Source organism: Neovison vison, chromosome 5 (assembly GCF_020171115.1).
Source record: "Neovison vison isolate M4711 chromosome 5, ASM_NN_V1, whole genome shotgun sequence".
Lineage (NCBI taxonomy): Eukaryota > Metazoa > Chordata > Mammalia > Carnivora > Mustelidae > Neogale > Neogale vison.
In genome coordinates this window covers 23,632,880-23,652,180 of record NC_058095.1, presented here as the reverse complement: position 1 = coordinate 23,652,180, position 19,301 = coordinate 23,632,880, and the positions used below count along the sequence as shown (strand labels likewise).

The window sequence follows — 19,301 nt, the reverse complement described above, 5'->3', positions numbered from 1 at the left end:
GTCATTTTATCCAGATAAGAATATATGAAGGAGCGAATAAAATACTAAAAGAGTGGCAAAGACCCCAGGAAAATGTGCTTTAACCAAATCAGAAGAGACACCAAATCATGGGGGGAAGGAAGGGGGTAAAAAGAGTTCAGAAAAAAAAATTAAAACAGTAACAAATAAAGAAAAAAATATATTAGACTGTTGAATAGAACAGGGTCACCCACCTAATTTTGGGAGTATTTTGGTCTCTTAGAAGAAACTACTTCCCAAAATTTTAAAGAATGAAAAACATATATAAGGGTAAAGACAATGAAGGGATGAAATATGATTATAAAGATGAAAAATTTTTTTAAATTTCTATAAAAGGAGTTGATAAGGATAAATTGGTTGGGAGAATAAAGAAAAAGAAATTGGAGACAATTTGCTCAGGCTGGAGACTATAACAAAGCCCTGTGCTAGATTTAGGGTGTATTTTGATCTATCAGAAGAAGTTGTAACCAAAATTTTTTTAAGAAGAAAAAACCCTATGTGTCAACAAAAAATAAAGTTAGATACAATGAAGGATAAAATATGACTTTAATAATGAAGGTTCCAAAAAAATATTTTTTTATGAAAGGTATTGTTAAGAGAAACTAGTTTAAAAAGTTAAAAGAGGAAAGGGTAAAAGTTAAAAAAAATTAGCGGAAGAAAAAATAATAATAAAATAAAATTATTAACTTTGCAAGACTAAAGAATCATGGGGAGAAAGCCATGAATTCCATGCTTTGCTTTCTCCTCCTCTGGAATTCCGCTGTTCTCTTGGTACATGAACTTGGTCTTGGTTGGATTTCTGGTTGACCTTCTTGGGAGGGACATATTATAGTGATTCTCAAGTGTATTTGCCCAAGGTGGAAATGCACCGCCCTTACCAGGGGCAAGGCTAAGTAATCCGCTGGGGTTCACTGTCCCTGAACGCATTCCGTAGAGTTCCAAAGGTCAGGAATGAAAATGGCGGCCTCCCAATCTCTGGCCCAGAGGAGATGAAAGCTCAGTGCCCTACTCCTCAGTGCGCCCTCGGAGAAAAGCGCTGTATCACTCTTGTCTCCCTGGCCTCCAACCTGTGACTAAGCTTCTGTGTCTCTGACACACAGCCCTGCCTGGAGTCTCCGAACCCTGCAGATCCCTGAGTTCTTCCGGGGGGGTTCCCCAGATCTTGTGGGGTCCCTGCTCACAGAGCAGTGGCCTGTGCCCTGGATTACAATAAGGTAACCCTGAGCTGAGAGCTTGCTCCTCGACTCCATGTCTGTAGCCAGCTTCCCCACTCTAATAACTATGAGCTCTGCAATACTCAGACAGCCCGGATCCTTCTGTGAGCCTGAGGGACATGAGGCCACGCTCTCCTGGCATGGGCTTCACCCCGGCTTAGCTTCTGGATCGATGGCACCCAGTGGAGCAGACTTTTAAAAGTTCTGATTTTGTGCTCCATTGCTCTGCTTCTTGCTGGGAGCCGGCCCCTCCCCCAGTTGTCTATTTTCCTGTTGCTTTAGATTCACTTCTCCGCTGGTCCTACCTTTCAGAAAGTGGTCGATTTTCTGTTTCTAGAATTGCTGCTCTTCTTCTCTTTGGTCTCCTGTTGGATTTGTAGGTGTTTGGGATGGTTTGATAAGCTATCTTGCGGATCTCCTGCTATCTGATGTTGTCTCAGCCTGCTACTTCTCCGCCATCTGGACTCCTCTCTGGTTTGCCTTTTTTTTTTTTTTTTTTTAAAATCATGGCCATGTATTACTTTTAAAGAACCCCTTTGTGTTGGTGAAACAAAAACTTGTTTTTTTCCTTCCACACTAATTAGCGTCATTTTAACCCTAAATATTATGTACTTTAATTTTAAGGAAATGACATAAATAACTATATTGTTTCTTCTGATTACAAAACAACACTTACCCATTATGAAAAGATGAAATACAACAGAACTTTATAAAGTTTGCTGACTGAAGAGGCTGTGGGGGCTCAGAGAGGGTCATTAAAGGCCTTAGTCTCAGACAGAAAGGGGTTCACATTCCAGACGTATCCCTGCCTTGCTGAATGACTCAGGGCAAGGGACTTAACTTGGCTGAGCCTCCATTTTTCCACATGCAAAATGGGCATGACAACACTCTCCCTCAGAGTGATTTTATGAGAATTTTTGTGAGACAAGCCATGTAAAACTCTAGCACCTTGTCTGGCACAGGGGAGCTCTAGATGAAATCATCATTATCAGTATGCTTGAGAAGTTCCCGACAGGGATGGAGGACTCTGCCTCATGACAGGGACCGGGCATATGTGTTTGGAGTCACTGTGCCATCTGCTTTCCAAAAGCCCTGCTTTTTTTTTTTTTTTTTTCATTTCTTTTAATACAGAGAGTGGTGAGGTCCTGGCATGTCTTTACAAAGAGAAATGCAAATTGTCCTCACTCAGGGGTGTGGAAAAGCTGATGATGAATCAGCCTTTAATTAATTGGGGGGCTAGGGCCCAGTGAAGACCAGGCCTCTTCTCCCCTCTCTCCATGGTAAATAAAACCCAGCCAGGACCGGGGAGCCTACCAAGGATTTTGAAAACACTTGGCCTGTTTTGCCATTTCTTTCCAGCAGAGGACAGTGAAAGATGTTCTTGCCAATTACTCTGCCCACCTGCCTAGCTTATTAATCAGAAACTGCATTTAATCACTTTGCATCTGTAAGAGGAAATCCATCTCCCATCCTGAGTCCCCCACCGTGATTAGACTTATGCCAGAAGCTTAAAAAAAAAAACCATTTGGGATGGATCTGAGAACTGGAAATAAAAGCCATTATGTCACAGGACATTGCCTTTGGCTGTGACCACTGGACAGGGTCAACCCCTCCACGGCGCCTCTGCAGTCCTGATTCATGCACTGGGCGGCGGCCCAACAGAAGCTGTGCACGTGCACTGGGGTTCCTGCATGCGCGCTCATTCCTCAGGTTCCAGGTTCCAAAGCTGTGTCCTGGCAACAGGCCCCGCATTGTGCTCTAAACCTTCTGGTGCGACTTGGCAGCTGAAAGAGAGTGCTGCGAGCCTAGGTCGCTATCCTCAGCATCTGGCCTTACCCGACTGTTCTATGGGCACCTCCTTGAGCAGACCGTGCCCCTCCCCCCAGCCCTGGGCTCTGTGGGCTCCGCACCTGCCAGGAGGGCTGGTCCGCCCCCACCCAGTTCACTGTGGCTGCAGACTACTCTTGGCGCCCAGGGCTCGCCCTGCGGTCCACGCCCTGGGGTCCACTTGCAGGTGGTCCTCCAAGTACCCCGCGAGGTGGCAACCACGCTCAGTCCTAGCAGCTTGCAGAAGGTACTCTGTGATCCTGGAGACCCTGCGCTTTCTTCTGGGGCTCCTCGCCTCCATATGCAGGTGGGTCTGTCGGCTGAAGGTGATGCTGTCAGCACCTGGATCACTGGTGTCCTGCCACCGCCGCGAGTCCATCGTGGACACAGTCACCCCAATTGTGTGTGCTGCAGAAGCGGGTCGTCACCAGACTGGGGCTCTCAGCACCCAGGAATGTCCACGCCTCCACAGGGGAGAGGGTATGCAGAGACTCCAGAGAGAGCGGCAAAGGGATGGCCCATCTAGAGACTCACAGAAAGGACCCTAAAGGCACTGGGGTCCCACAGGGGGCATTTAGGCCCCCGGGGTCCACGGAGGCCTCTCTTCCTTTGTGCCCAGGCATGGGCCTCTGCTGAGAGCCCTACCCCGGGAAGAGAGCTCAGAAGACCCATGCACTAAAAAGTCACCCAGCTCCCATAGGAGCTCCTGCCTCACTCGAAATGCCATCATGAGTTCCTATAGTTCCACCAGGGGCTGCCACCCGCTGCAGAGGAGGAGGGGTCTGGCCACAAGTCAGGCTTCACGGCCCCAGAGGTCGCCCAAAAAAGTCAGCCAAGAGAGCTCCTTATGTCCTGCCGGAGTGCCGGCACTTCGCCAGAAGAAGAACCAGCTGGAAAAGGATGCCGAAACCACCAGGCAGAAGGCAGCGCAGAGGAACTGCTCATCCCCAGCTGACTGTTCCAGGCCCCGAAAATGCAAGGTTCATCTGCTGCCACACAGGCGAGGGGAGCCTCTGAGGCTGCCGTCACCCCCTGAGGTGGGGTTTCAAGTGACTGCTGAGGACCTGGACCGGGAAAAGAAAGCTGCTCTCCAGCGCATCCAAGATGCTCTTCGAGGTGACACAGAGGCCACCTGCAGCTGTGTCCCAAGTTGGCCATCCAGTGCCTTGGCCCTGTCTGCTGCAGTGGCTGCTCCCCTGCCAGCCTCTGACAGCCAGGTCAGCTCCATGGACTGCTCCCCTTCTTCCCAGCCTCTCCTCTTGGGGTCTCATTCTGGCTGCAGTGGGAGCAACTTTGCATCTACCCAGGCCCTATCGATGTCATCCAGGGGCTGCATGGCCTCAGTCACAGTCCCCCCAGGGCTGCCTGCGCTGCCTGGGTGTAGTGGCAACCCGGGATCCACTGTTGGTGGGCAGTGGGCCAGAGCTAGGACCCTTCACAGCTCTCCCCCACATGGACAGCCGGCAGCTCAGGCTCCAGACCCACTCCAGGCCCTGAGCACAGCTCTAGCCCAGCTGTCCTTGGGCATTGGCACCCAGGCGGGTTATGTGGTTCCCTTACCTGCATCTGCCTCCCAGAGCACCCGTGCCAGTGCCCAGCCAAGTTCCGCTACCTCCACTGCTGTACTCGCCCCTGGAGCGGCCGCTGCCCCTGGCTTGGCAGCTGCCCCCCAGGTGCCCGGCGCCATGTCCCATGTTGGGCCCAATAGCCAGCAGCCCCGCCCCCCAGCTGGCAGCACAATGCCAGCCCCCATCAGCATGGGGCTTTTGGCAGCACCCCCACGTTTGGGGAGAAGAGATGATGTTGCAGATCTGTGCTCCAGCTTTGGGGCTCTCAGCATCACAGCAGGAATAAGCAGGGCCCCAAGCGGCCTGCAGGGCTCCAGGGCAAGCCTGGGCTCGAACATAGGGGGCCGCCCATGCCAGAACACCCTGTCGGGGACCACTGGAGCCAGCACGATGAACCACCCTGTATCGGGAGCCCTGAGTTCCCCTCCCTTCAGTCACATCCCCAGGCACCTGACCAAGAAGAGGTCCAGATCAGATGGCTGCAGCACTGCCAGCAAGGCTGCCTGCAGGGACAGCAGCATCCTGGCCTCTCCTCCTAGTGGCCCCGCCTTTCTGGTCAGCACAGCCCAGAGCAGCCTTGCCACCAAGAGCCCCTCATCCCATGCCCAGTGCTTCATTAGGCGCAAAAGAGCTGCACCGTGCAACAAGCCATTTTCCTCCACATCACAGCCCACTTTCTTGGGGCCCAAGAGGCAGAGGCTTGGCTGAGCCAATAGCTTCCTGGAGAAGTAGCCGGTGCTGCACTTCATTCCAGATGACACCGGTGCAAGACTAGTGTGGAATGGGAGACACAAATCAAGCCCGGTCCTGGAGAAAAACCGGGCTCCCAGCCTGCCAGCCAACCCAACCCCTGACCCACCATTTTGAAAGAAGGCGGGGACTTGAGGCCTCGTCTGTGATCCCAGGGGCCATGGGCCTTGAAACAGTACATGAGGATCCGTGTTCCATTGGCCTCCAGTCCCACAGCTCCCAGGACTCCTGCTGCTGCCCACAGGTTTCCCCTCCCCTCTCCCCATGTTCTTCCCAGAACCTTTAGATAGTGTTCATTTCATTAATTAAAGCTGCCTTCTAGTTTCTCTGCATAGCTCTCCTGAGTCTCTTCTGTGGGTCAAGTGTGCAAAAGTTGGGAGTCAAATGGGTGCTGGCATGGGAAGCCAGATGGCATCGTTTCCAGGTTCCAGCAGAGCAGGTAAGGCTAGAATGATGGCGGACCCTTAAAGAGTGAGAGTAGGTTATCCGTTTCAGGGATGGGCCTGGGAGAACACTGGTCTGGGGAGGGCAAAGTTGGGGAGACTCACCCTTGCCTATTGGAAGTGCTGCTTCTCTCCCACTGGGGACCCCATGGAATCTTTTTGCTCCATAGCCCTAGGGCAATGTAAAGAAACTCCTGGCCTAGAGTATGGGTCTGGCTCAAAGATTGTGGCTCAGGGAAAAGGAGGACAGCTTTGCCTTGAGGGTGTGACAGCTCCCTGAGCGCTGAGTGACATCCCACTTCACACAATTACCAGGCCTCCCTCTGTGCATCTCTTCCCTTTGCCAGGCTTTTGGGGGCTGCTTCCTGATGGCACTTGGGAGAAGAATGAGGAACAAACTGGTCACCTGTGAGAGGGATGGAGCAGGGACAACAGTTGAAAGGACTGTCATCTCAAAAAACTCCTCATCCCATATTTATCAGATACAAGATCACAACCAACAAAGGAGGAGGTTATACATTAGTCATGGGTCTTGTAGGTCAACCAGAAGGAATGGGAATATTACGTCAACCATAGTCTTGTAAGTAAACAGAGTAGGTTGTGCGTGGCCCAGCAGCATGGAATTTTTGGTTGAGCAAGGGCACATAAAGGGATTATTCTAACAGCAGGCTTTAATGAGGCAGGGGAGACAACGGAAAAGGGAAACAGGTGATGTTCCACCTTGAGCGACCAGGGCAGCCCCAGCTGCTAAGCTTCAAGGATGTGTATCCTCCTCTCCACCGGAGGCCTGTTGCTAGTACAGGTTTTCTCAAGGTCGTCTTCAAGTATGCTTGCGTGACAAGTATAATTTCTCATTAGTGATATTTTAAGCAGCCTATCATTCTGAGGGATGGTTACATTTCTCCCTTTTTGTTAATGCAGAAGCAGCAAAATCTGTTTGGCAAGTTCTCAAACCACTAGTCGTCAGAAAAATTTCCATGAGCATCTGAGTACTAAGCGTAAGATGATTATAGCAATAAAAAGTGTCATCATTCCACCTATAATGCCAAGACCAGTTTTTTGATCCAAGCAAAGGGGTTTACATCAGACAGAATATCATTAATCCTTTGTGTGAAACTCACTCTTGGAACTGATTGTAAGGATCGCGAGGAATACCCTGAATATTATCTCGAAGCTGTTTAATATCCATAGTTGGGGGGAGGAGTCAAGATGGCGGAGAAGTAGCAGGCTGAGACTACTTCAGCTAGCAGGAAATCAGCTAGAGAGCTTATCTAAAGATTGCAAATACCTGCAAATCCATCGGCAGATGGAAGAGAAGAAGAACAGCAATTCTAGAAACAGAAAAACAACCACTTTCTGAAAGGTAAGACTGGCAGAGAAGTGAATCCAAAGCGACGGGAAGATAGACCCCGGGTGGAGGGGCTGGCTCCAGGCAAGTGGCGGAGCAATGGAGCACAAAATCAGGACTTTTAAAAGTCTGTTCCGCTGAGGGACATCGCTCCAGAGGCTAAACTGGGGCGAAGCCCACGCGGGGTAGGCGTGGCCTCAGGTCTCGCAGGGTCACAGAAGGATAGGGGGTGTATGAGTGTTGCAGAGCTTGCGGATATTGGAATGGGAAAGCTGGCTGCAGAGACAGAGCAGACAGTAAGCTCACAGCTCGGTGTTGCCTTGAACCGGTCGCAGGCTCGGTGAGCTCGGAGCGCGGCCGGAGGTTAGGCAGACGCGAGTTACTAGGAGCTGTTCGCTGAGAGCACACTGGGGACCGGGCCCCGGGCTCTTGGCTCCTCCGGGCTGGAGACCAGGAGGCCGCCATTTGTATTCCTGTCCTCTGGAACTCTACGGAAAGTGCTCAGGGAACAAAAAAGCTCCTGAAAGCAAAGCCGCCAAGCGGATCACTCAATCCGGCCCCTGGTAAAGGCGGTGCAATTCCGCCTGGGGCAAAGACACTTGAGAATCACTACAACAGGCCCCTCCCCCAGAAGATCAACAAGAAATCCAGGCAAGACCAAGTTCACCTACCAAGGAGTGCAGTTTCAATACCAAGGAGAGCAGCAGAATTCTAGAGGAGGAGAAAACATACCACGGAACTCATGGCTTTCTCCCTGTGATTTTTTAGTCTTGAAGTTAATTTAATTTTTTTCTTTTTCATTTTTTTTCTCTTCTTCTGCTAAAAATTTTTTTTAACTTTTACCCTTTTCTTTTCTAACGTTTTTTAACTAGTTTATCTAATATATATATATATATATATATATATATATATATACTGTTTTATATACTTTCCTTTATTCGTTTTCTTTTTTTAATTCTTTTTTCTTTTTTTTCGTTCTTTATTTTTGAACCTCTTTTTATCCCCAAATCAGAAGAGATCCCAATCAGAAGAGATTGGGAGATCCCAATCAGAGGGCATCCCAATCAGAGGAGATCCTTCACGATTGGTCGTGAGGGGGGAGAAATCCCCCTCACGATTTGGGATCTCTTCTAATTTGGTTAAAGCATATTTTCCTGGGATTGTTGCCACCCTTTTAGTATTTTACTTGCTCCTTGATATATTCTTAGCTGGACAAAATGACAAGGCGGAAAAATTCACAACAAAAAAAAGAACAAGAGGCAGTACCGAAGGCTAGGGACCTAATCAATACAGACATTGGTAATATGTCAGATCTAGAGTTCAAAATGACAATTCTCAAGGTTCTAGCCGGGCTTGAAAAAGGCATGGAAGATATTAGAGAAACCCTCTCCAGAGATATAAAAGCCCTTTCTGGAGAAATAAAAGAACTAAAATCTAACCAAGTTGAAATCAAAAAAGCTATTAATGAGGTTCAATCAAAAATGGAGGCTCTCACTGCTAGGATAAATGAGGCAGAAGAAAGAATTAGCGATAGAGAAGACCAAATGACAGAGAATAAAGAAGCTGAGCAAAAGAGGGACAAACAGCTACTGGACCATGAGGGGAGAATTCGAGAGATAAGTGACACCATAAGACGAAACAACATTAGAATAATTGGGATTCCAGAAGAAGAAGAAAGAGAGAGGGGAGCAGAAGGTATACTGGAGAGAAATATTGGGGAGAATTTCCCCAATATGGCAAAGGGAACGAGCATCAAAATTCAGGAGGTTCAGAGAACGCCCCTCAAAATCAATAAGAATAGGCCCACACCCCGTCACCTAATAGTAAAATTTACAAGTCTTAGTGACAAAGAGAAAATCCTGAAAGCAGCCCGGGAAAAGAAGTCTGTAACATACAATGGTAAAAGTATTAGATTGGCAGCTGACTTATCCACAGAGACCTGGCAGGCCAGAAAGAGCTGGCATGATATTTTCAGAGCACTAAACGAGAAAAACATGCAGCCAAGAATACTATATCCAGCTAGGCTATCATTGAAAATAGAAGAAGAGATTAAAAGCTTCCAGGACAAACAAAAACTGAAAGAATTTGCAAACACCAAACCAGCTCTACAGGAAATACTGAAAGGGGTCCTCTAAGCAAAGAGAGAGCCTACAAGTGGTAGATCAGAAAGGAACAGAGACAATATACAGTAACAGTCACCTTACAGGCAATACAATGGCACTAAAATCATATCTCTCAATAGTTACCCTGAATGTTAATGGGCTAAATGCCCCAATCAAAAGACACAGGGTATCAGAATGGATAAAAAAACAAAACCCATCTATATGTTGCCTCCAAGAAACTCATTTTAAGCCCGAAGACACCTCCAGATTTAAAGTGAGGGGGTGGAAAAGAATTTACCATGCTAATGGACATCAGAAAAAAGCAGGAGTGGCAATCCTTATATCAGATCAATTAGATTTTAAGCCAAAGACTATAATAAGAGATGAGGAAGGACACTCTATCATACTCAAAGGGTCTGTCCAACAAGAAGTTGTAACAATTTTAAATATCTATGCCCCCAATGTGGGAGCAGCCAACTATATAAACCAATTAATAACAAAATCAAAGAAACACATCAACAATAATACAATAATAGTAGGGGACTTTAACACTCCCCTCAATGAAATGGACAGATCATCCAAGCAAAAGATCAACAGAGAAATAAAGGCCTTAAATGACACACTGGATGAGATGGACATCACAGATATACTCAGAACATTTCATCCCAAAGCAACAGAATACACATTCTTCTCTAGTGCACATGGAACATTCTCCAGATAGATCACATCCTCGGTCCTAAATCAGGACTCAACCGGTATCAAAAGATTGGGATCATTCCTTGCATATTTTCAGACCACAATGCTCTGAAGCTAGAATTCAACCACAAGAAGAAGTTGGGAAAGAACCCAAAAACATGGAGAATAAACAGCATCCTTCTAAAGAATGAATGGGTCAACTGGGAAATTAAAGAAGAATTGAAAAAAATCATGGAAACAAATGATAATGAAAATACAAAGGTTCAAAATCTGTGGGACACAACAAAGGCAGTCCTGAGAGGAAAATATAGTGGTACAAGCTTTTCTCAAAAAACAAGAAAGGTCTCAGGTACACAACCTAACCCTACACCTAAAGGAGCTGGAGAAAGAAGAGCAGAGAAAGCCTAAACCCATCAGGAAAAGAGAAATCATAAAGATCAGAGCAGAAATCAATGAAATAGAAACCAAAAAAACAATAGAACAAGTCAACGAAACTAGGAGCTGGTTCTTTGAAAGAATTAATAACATTGATAAACCCCTGGCCAGACTTATCAAAAAAAAAAGAGAAAGGACCCAAATAAATAAAATCATGAATGGAAGAGGAGAGATCACAACTAACACCAAAGAAATACAAACTATTATAAGAACTTACTATGAGCAACTCTATGCCAACAAATTTGACAATCTGGAAGAAATGGATGCATTCCTAGAGACATATAAACTACCACAACTGAACCAGGAAGAAATAGAAAGCCTGAACAGACCCATAACCAGTAAGGAGATTGAAACAGTCATTAAAAATCTCCAAACAAACAAAAGCCCAGGGCCAGACGGCTTCCCAGGGGAATTCTACCAAACATTTAAAGAAGAACTAATTCCTATTCTCCTGAAAGTGTTCCAAAAAATAGAAATGGAAGGAAAACTTCCAAACTCATTTTATGAGGCCAGCATCACCTTGATCCCAAAACCAGACAAGGATCCCATCAAAAAAGAGAGCTATAGACCAATATCCTTGATGAACACAGATGCGAAAATTCTCACCAAAATACTAGCCAATAGGATTCAACAGTACATTAAAAGGATTATTCACCACGACCAAGTGGGATTTATCCCAGGGCTGCAAGGTTGGTTCAACATCCGCAAATCAGTCAATGTGATACAACACATCAATAAAAGAAAGAACAAGAACCATATGATACTCTCAATAGATGCTGAAAAAGCATTTGACAAAGTACAGCATCCCTTCCTGATCAAAACTCTTCAAAGTGTAGGGATAGAGGGCACATACCTCAATATCATCAAAGCCATCTATGAAAACCCCACCGCAAATATCATTCTCAATGGAGAAAAACTGAAAGCTTTTCCACTAAGGTCAGGAACACGGCAGGGATGTCCATTATCACCACTGCTATTCAACATAGTACTAGAAGTCCTAGCCTCAGCAATCAGACAACAAAAGGAAATTAAAGGCATCCAAATCGGCAAAGAAGAAGTCAAATTATCACTCTTTGCAGATGATATGATACTCTATGTGGAAAACCCAAAAGACTCCACTCCAAAACTGCTAGAACTTGTACAGGAATTCAGTAAAGTGTCAGGATATAAGATCAATGCACAGAAATCAGTTGCATTTCTCTACACCAACAACAAGACAGAAGGAAGAGAAATTAAGGAGTCAATCCCATTTACAATTGCACCCCAAACCATAAGATACCTAGGAATAAACCTAACCAAAGAGGCACAGAATGTATACTCAGAAAACTATAAATTATTCATGAAAGAAATTGAGGAAGACACAAAGAAATGGAAAAATGTTCCATGCTCCTGGATTGGAAGAATAAATATTGTGAAAATGTCTATGCTGCCTAAAGCAATCTACACATTTAATGCAATTCCTATCAAAGTACCATCCATCTTTTTCAAAGAAATGGAACAAATAATTTTAAAATTTATATGGAACCAGAAAAGACCTCGAATAGCCAAAGGGATATTGAAAAAGAAAGCCAAAGTTGGTGGCATCACAATTCCAGACTTCAAGCTCTATTACAAAGCTGTCATCATCAAGACAGCATGGTACTGGCACAAAAACAGACACATAGATCAATGGAACAGAATAGAGAGCCCAGAAATAGACCCTCAACTCTATGGTCAACTAATCTTTGACAAAGCAGGAAAGAATGTCCAATGGAAAAAAGACAGCCTCTTTAATAAATGGTGTTGGGAAAATTGGACAGCCTCCTGCAGAAAAATGAAATTGGACCATTTCCTTACACCACACACGAAAATAGACTCAAAATGGATTAAGGACCTCAATGTGAGAAAGGAATCCATCAAAATCCTTGAGGAGAACACAGGAAGCAACCTCTTCGACATCAGCCGCAGCAACATCTTCCTAGGAACATCGCCAAAGGCAAGAGAAGCAAAGGCAAAAATGAACTATTGGGATTTCATCAAGATCAAAAGCTTTTGCACAGCAAAGGAAACAGTTAACAAAACCAAAAGACAACTGACAGAATGGGAGAAGATATTTGCAAACGACATATCAGATAAAGGACTAGTGTCCAAAATCTATAAAGAACTTAACAAACTCAACACCCAAAGAACAAATAATCCAATCAAGAAATGGGCAGAGGACATGAACAGACGTTTCTGCAAAGAAGACATCCAGATGGCCAACAGACACATGAAAAAGTGCTCCATATCACTCGGCATCAGGGAAATACAAATCAAAACCACAATGAGATATCACCTCACACCAGTCAGAATGGCTAAAATCAACAAGTCAGGAAATGACAGATGCTGGCGAGGATGCGGAGAAAGGGGAACCCTTCTACACTGTTGGTGGGAATGCAAGCTGGTGCAACCACTCTGGAAAACAGCATGGAGGTTCCTCAAAATGTTGAAAATAGAACTGCCCTATGACCAGCAATTGCACTACTCAGTATTTACCCTAAAGATACAAACATAGTAATCCAAAGGGGCACGTGCACCCGAATGTTTATAGCAGCAATGTCCACAATAGCCAAACTATGGAAAGAACCTAGGTGTCCATCAACAGATGAATGGATCAAGAAGATGTGGTATATATACACAATGGAATACTATGCAGCCATCAAAAGGAATGAAATCTTGCCATTTGCGACAACATGGATGGAACTAGAGCATATCATGCTTAGCGAAATAAGTCAAGCAGAGAAAGACAACTATCATATGATCTCCCTGATATGAGGAAGTGGTGATGCAACATGGGGGCTTAAGTGGGTAAGAGAAGAATCCATGAAACAAGATGGGATAGGGAGGAAGACAAACCATAAGTGACTCTTAATCTCACGAAACAAACTGTGGGTTGCTGGGGGGAGGGGGTTGGAACAAGGGGGGTAGGGTTATGGACATTAGGGAGGGTATGTGCTTTTGGGTAAATTGGAAGGGGAGGTGAACCATGAGAGACTATGGACTCTGAAAAACAATCTGAGGGGTTTGAAGTGGCGGGGGGGGTGGGAGGTTGGGGTACCAGGAGGTGGGTATTATAGAGGGCATGGCTTGCATGGAGTACTGGGTGTGGTGAAAAAATAATGAATACTGTTTTTCTGAAAATAAATAAATTGGGGGGAAAAAAATCCAAAAAAAGAAAAAAAGAAACGAAATCTTGCCATTTGCGACAACATGAATGGAACTAGAGCATATCATGCTTAGTGAAATAAGTCAAACGGAGAAAGACAACTATCATATGATCTCCCTGATATGAGGAAGTGGTTATGCAACATGGGGGCTTAAGTGGGTAGGAGAAGAATCCATGAAACAAGATGGGATAGGGAGGGAGACAAACCAAAACTGACTCTTAATTTCACGAAACAAACTGTGGGTCGCTGGGGGGAGGGGGGGTTCGTAGAAGGGGGGTAGGGATATGGACATTGGGGAGGGTATGTGCTTTTGGGTAAATTGGAAGGGGAGGTGAACCATGAGAGACTATGGACTCTGAAAAACAATCTGAGGGGTTTGAAGTGCCGGGGGGGGCAGGTTGGGGTACCAGGTGGTGGGTATTATTGAGGGCACGGCTTGCATGGAGCACTGGGTGTGGTGAAAAAATAAAGAATACTGTTTTTCTGAAAAAAAAAAAAAAGTACACAGTCCTGATTAAAGAAATGGAGAGACATACCACGTTCATAGACTGGCAAACTCAACATGGCAAAGATGTCAATTCTTCCCAAGTCACTATACCAAGTTACACCTCTCAAAATCATAGCATGATTTTTTGTGAATGTAAACAAGATTGTACTAATATTTCTATGTAAAACAGAAAAACAACAACAATGAGGATACAGCAGAAGTAATTTTAAAAAAGGAGAATTCTAAAAAAGCAATGGAAGGAATAACACCACTTGAAAGACTTATTATCTAGTAATCAAAAGTGTGGTATTGAAAGGGCAGCAGATCTGTAGACCAAGGGAATAGAACAGAGAATGCTGAAATAAACCCAACTATATATACCCAACTGATTTTTGGTAAAGGTGGAAAGCCTTTTTAACATACGGCACTGGAGCAATTAGAGCAAGAGGCAAAAATATTGAAGCAATAGGCAGCAACAACAAAAACTCTGATCTAAGTCTCACAGCCTATACAAAATTTAACCCAAAATGATCACAAGGTTAACAGCAAAAGTTAAAACTATAGAACTTTTCGGGGGAAGAGATAGGAGAAAATTTTTAGAATCTAAGTCTAGGCAAAGACTTTTTAGGCTTGACACCAAAACCATGACAGATTTAGGGGGAAAAATGAGATAAATTAGACTTCATCAAAATTAAAAACTTTTGCTTTGCATAATATTAAAAAAAGGAAAAAAATAAATACAGTTACTTCAAGCAAATTATCAATAATTCAAAAGAACACGAACTAGACGACACCATAAGATATTCTCTAGGTATAAATACACATTGTATTTTGAAGACTTCATACTAACAAAGAATGTAAAATACCCCATTAATATTTTGATATTGATCAGAATTGCATGATGATGTATTTTTATGTACACTGAGTTGAAACACATGAAAAAAAGTATTTTCACTCTTTAAAAAAAAAAAAGAAATTTTTTTAAAAATGTGGGAGAAGAGGGCATGGTGCCATCCCCTGAGGACACCCGGGGGACCTGCATTAGGACCAAGCAGACATACCCCTCTCTCTCTGCCTGCCTCTCTGCCTACTTGTGATCTCTCTCTGTCAAAGAAATAAATAAAATCTTTTAAAAAATAAATCCATAGCAACCAAAATCCTCTTAGAGTTAATGTCAAGGGCCCCTTGAGACCAAGCTCCAGATTAGAAAAAGGATTTGGCTTAAAAGATGTTGAGGCTCCTGATAATAACAGCTGTCTTGGTTAGGAACATAATGCACATCAAAGACCACACTAAATACTTTTTTCACTAGGCCATTCTATGCTTACCATAAACCGATGCATTGGTTCCCTTTTATTTTTACTTTTTATTTTTCTTAAAGATTATATATTTATTTATTTGAGAGAGAGTGAGAGAGAGTATGAGCAGGGGGAAGGGGCAGAAGGAGAAGCAGACTCCACACTGAACAGGGAGCCCCATGCGGGGCTCGATCCCAAGATCCCAGGGTCATAACCTGAGCTGAAGCCAGACACTTAACTGACTGAGCCACCCAGGAGTCCTCATTAGTTCTTTTAAAAGTCATTTTAGTGAGGTATGGTTGATATATATGAACACCTAACTTATATTTGCTGATTTCAACTTCATGAGTTTGGAGAGAAGTATGCAGCCATCAAATGAAAAGTGTAATAGCAGGTCCCATTTTCCAGATGAGAACAATAAAACTTGGAGAGGTTAAACATCTTTCCTGAGTCCTCCCAGCTAACAGGAAAGGTTAAGTCACTCCAGTCCCGCCCCTGTTCAGAGCCTGTGCTCAGCCAGCAAACTACCATGTGTTTGGACCAAGAACATCCTGGAACAATGATGAGAATTGCTTTGCCAGTCTCTCTGGTGAACGCCACTTATATTTTCTGTTTCTTGTTCTTCTTTTATAGCAAATCTCTGAACTTAACCACATTGCTAAATCATGTTTTCCATGATAACTGCTAGTAACCTTTCTGATTGCAATTATGCATAATTACTCCATCATATCTTTGTGCACAATTACTCTGTATTCAATGGAATCAGTCTCACAAAAGACGCTCCTCAAGCGGCAGTGGTCTCCGTGTTAGATGGACTTAACCAAAGCCAGGTACAAGCAGCCTCTCGAGTAATAAGTAAGTTCATCGATGTAGAAACTGCTTTTCAGAATAAAAGCGCTACACTTTTGAACGTGTCTGGTATATCTAAAAGCCTTGGATGTCTATAACTTCCATAAGTTTAATTAGAGTTATATTTGGAAGAATTGGAGGACATATTATAATTATATAGCTTTAAAAATACGTTATTTAATTATATAACATTAAAAATATGTCTTATTATAATATTGCGTTCACATAGAAGTCCTCAGTTGCTGTATTTATAACTTGCATCACAGACAGGAAACAGGAGTGAATTTCTAGAGTGCGAAAGTGATGGGTAATATGAAATGTTAAATTCTGCTTCTTTGGGTTGTTGCCATCAGCAGTAGCTGAGTGAAGACAGTGTGGATCTCTGTTACTATGTTTGCACCTTCCTGTGAGTTTGTGATGATTTCAACTTAAAAGAGCTTTAAAATTTGCTGCTTTTAATTAAAAAATCACAAATGTAAAAGTCAAGAGATTCAGGTCAGGATAACTGAGTCAATAGTCAGATCTTATATAAATGAAAAATAGCTGGAAAAATAAATAAGGGAAAAAACCCACTTTTAATAATCTGAAAAAAAAACAAAACAAAACAAAACAAAAAGTGGCATCCTAAACAACCTTTGGTTGGAAGTCAGCATTATTAATTTTTTAATTAACAAAAGAAATGACCAGAATAATTTTCTGAGCTGAGACATACACGAGTGAAAATCCCATGGTGAATTATTTTTATATGAAAACAGTCTTCCATGATGAAAGCAAGAGATATTGTTCCAGGTAATTGAAAATACCGTGTTCAAAAAATTTTCTGTGCATGTGGGGTGTGTGTGAGTGTTTGGGTCAGAGCAGCTAACGACAAAATATCTGGTACTGAATGCAGAATGAATAATAAATGAAAAGATTTTGAATGTGAGGAAATTTCTCCAGAAAGGAGATCAAGTCAGAACTGCCTCATGACAGCAATTTTACTTCTAAGGCACAGGCTAGTTTAATCCCATCCTCTTTTTTAAAAATTTTTTTGAAAAAAAAAACTAACAAAGAAAACACTTTGTTTATTCTGAGAGGTATTAATTTTTTCTTAAAAAAAAAAAAAAGTAAAACAGACTTGCTAACTAAAGTCAGTCTGGTGTTAAGAGGATGAGAATCTCCCAAAATTTCTTCCTTTGGTGTCAGCCAATTAAACACTTATACCTGCTTCATCATTTAATGTCGGAAGATCAAGATTTGTCTGATCAACACAGGAAGATGACTTTGAGGATAGAGGTGCCTCTAATGTGAAATCACAGAATCACAATCCTTTGAGGATGGAAATGGCTCATAGGTAAGTAACTGGAATATTTTTTTGACAACCACAACACCAAAGGCATAGGTGATGAATTTACTTAATGGTCTCCTTGTCAGCGGATCAACCAAGGAAAGGCTGTTCAGTTATAAGCAAGTTATGGAAAATGCACGTAACAACAACAATGACAAAGATTAGCCCCTCAGACCCTGCAGCAGAGGTTCAACATTTGCCTCTGTGGTGGACCCTTGGTCAAGTTTCCAGCTCCACACCTCTGTAGCGGTGGTGGGTGAGGCACCACCCTTCTCATGCCCAAGCGCCCTGCTCTGGGATCTGAGGGTTGTGTGATGCCTCATGGTTATGAAGTAAGTTAATGCACACAAAGTACTTAGCAGAGGATTTAGAGCATAGTACTCAGTAGCTGTGACATCCGCTTTTTAATGAGGCATTCCTTGTAGCATGTACCAAGTTATCTGATGGTACTGAATGCAGATCTTAAAATGTTAGTCCTTTTCTGTTCTAAATACCATTCTTCAGATGTCTGCTGCCCTGACTGTCCATTTAGGGAAAGACTCTTCTCCCTTTCCAGCGGAAGCTTTGCATGGAAAGTTAGGAATAAACCAATACCAGTTCTAACCTATCTGCAGGAGAAACTCTTGCATCACTTTTTGTCTTTTACTGTTTTTCTACACTATTCATCTAATACTCAGTAGATTGTATGGAAATGTGAGGTTGTTCACATCAGAAATTTGTGTCCACTTGGTTTATGTATCTCTGGGGCCACAATAGGCCCTCGGCAAACACTTGGTAAATGGGTGTCATTGTATGAGAGAGTGATTTTTCAGGCTAGCTTCTGAACACTTGTGTTACCCTGAAGAAGGCATAGCTTGGAACATCATCTGGGAGGCATCTGACCCATTTTCTTTTTTTTTTTTTAAAGATTTTATTTTATTTATTTGACAGACAGAGATCACAAGTAGGCAGAGAGGCAGGCAGAGAGAGAGAGGAGGAAGCAGGCTCTGTCCGACGCGGGACTCAATCCCAGGACTCTGGGATCACGACCTGAGCCGATGGCAGAGGCTTTAACCCACTGAGCCACCCAGGCGCCCCTGACCCATTTTCTTTTTATGTGTCTTCTCTCTCATATCAAACACTGACACACAATTTCCCCGGTCCACCTAGCTTCTCTGACCTAGCTGCTGATTGTCACAGAGCTCACTCCTGAACTACACAGGTATTGTGAATGAGTACAAGACAGTGACAGATCTAAGGCATTAAAAATGCCCCCAAAGCCAAGAGGTCTCAAAAACAGAAGAATGTGCTCTCCTTTTCTCCCATTAAGTCCGTTTCTGGTGAATGTTTCCTTGACTTATTTGTATGCTGGTCAGTGGCAGAAGAACTTGCAGACATTTCATTATTTGACCAGTATTTATCAACCACATGTGATGGGGTAGAATCTATTACTAGTTCAGAATTTTCCTGAACTGAGTAGGTATTGATTTGTATGAAAGTTTTCTTTGTTTTTAATGTGTTCTGCACATTCCTGGTTATAGCCATAGAAAACCAAAATGCTACTTCTTAGCCTCCTCAACCAGAGCAGGGAATTGTGGCACCTCTGGGAGAAGAGGGTGTTGGCAGCAGAACCTCTCCTCTGTGGGGAGAGCGGCTTCTGCAGAGAGGAGCTGGAATATAGCCTGGAAAGTGACGTGGGAAAATACAGGGATTGGAGTACTAGTGTTCAGTCACATCATGAACTTACCTGAAGCTAATCAATTAATCTGCTACTC

General features: G+C 43.7%; 1 pseudogene; it reads left to right on the top strand.

Moving 5' to 3' along the window:
- Window positions 1-3,020, top strand: part of LOC122907334 — a 32,707-nt pseudogene extending 29,687 nt beyond the window's left edge.
- The last annotated feature ends 16,281 nt before the right edge of the window (window positions 3,021-19,301 follow it).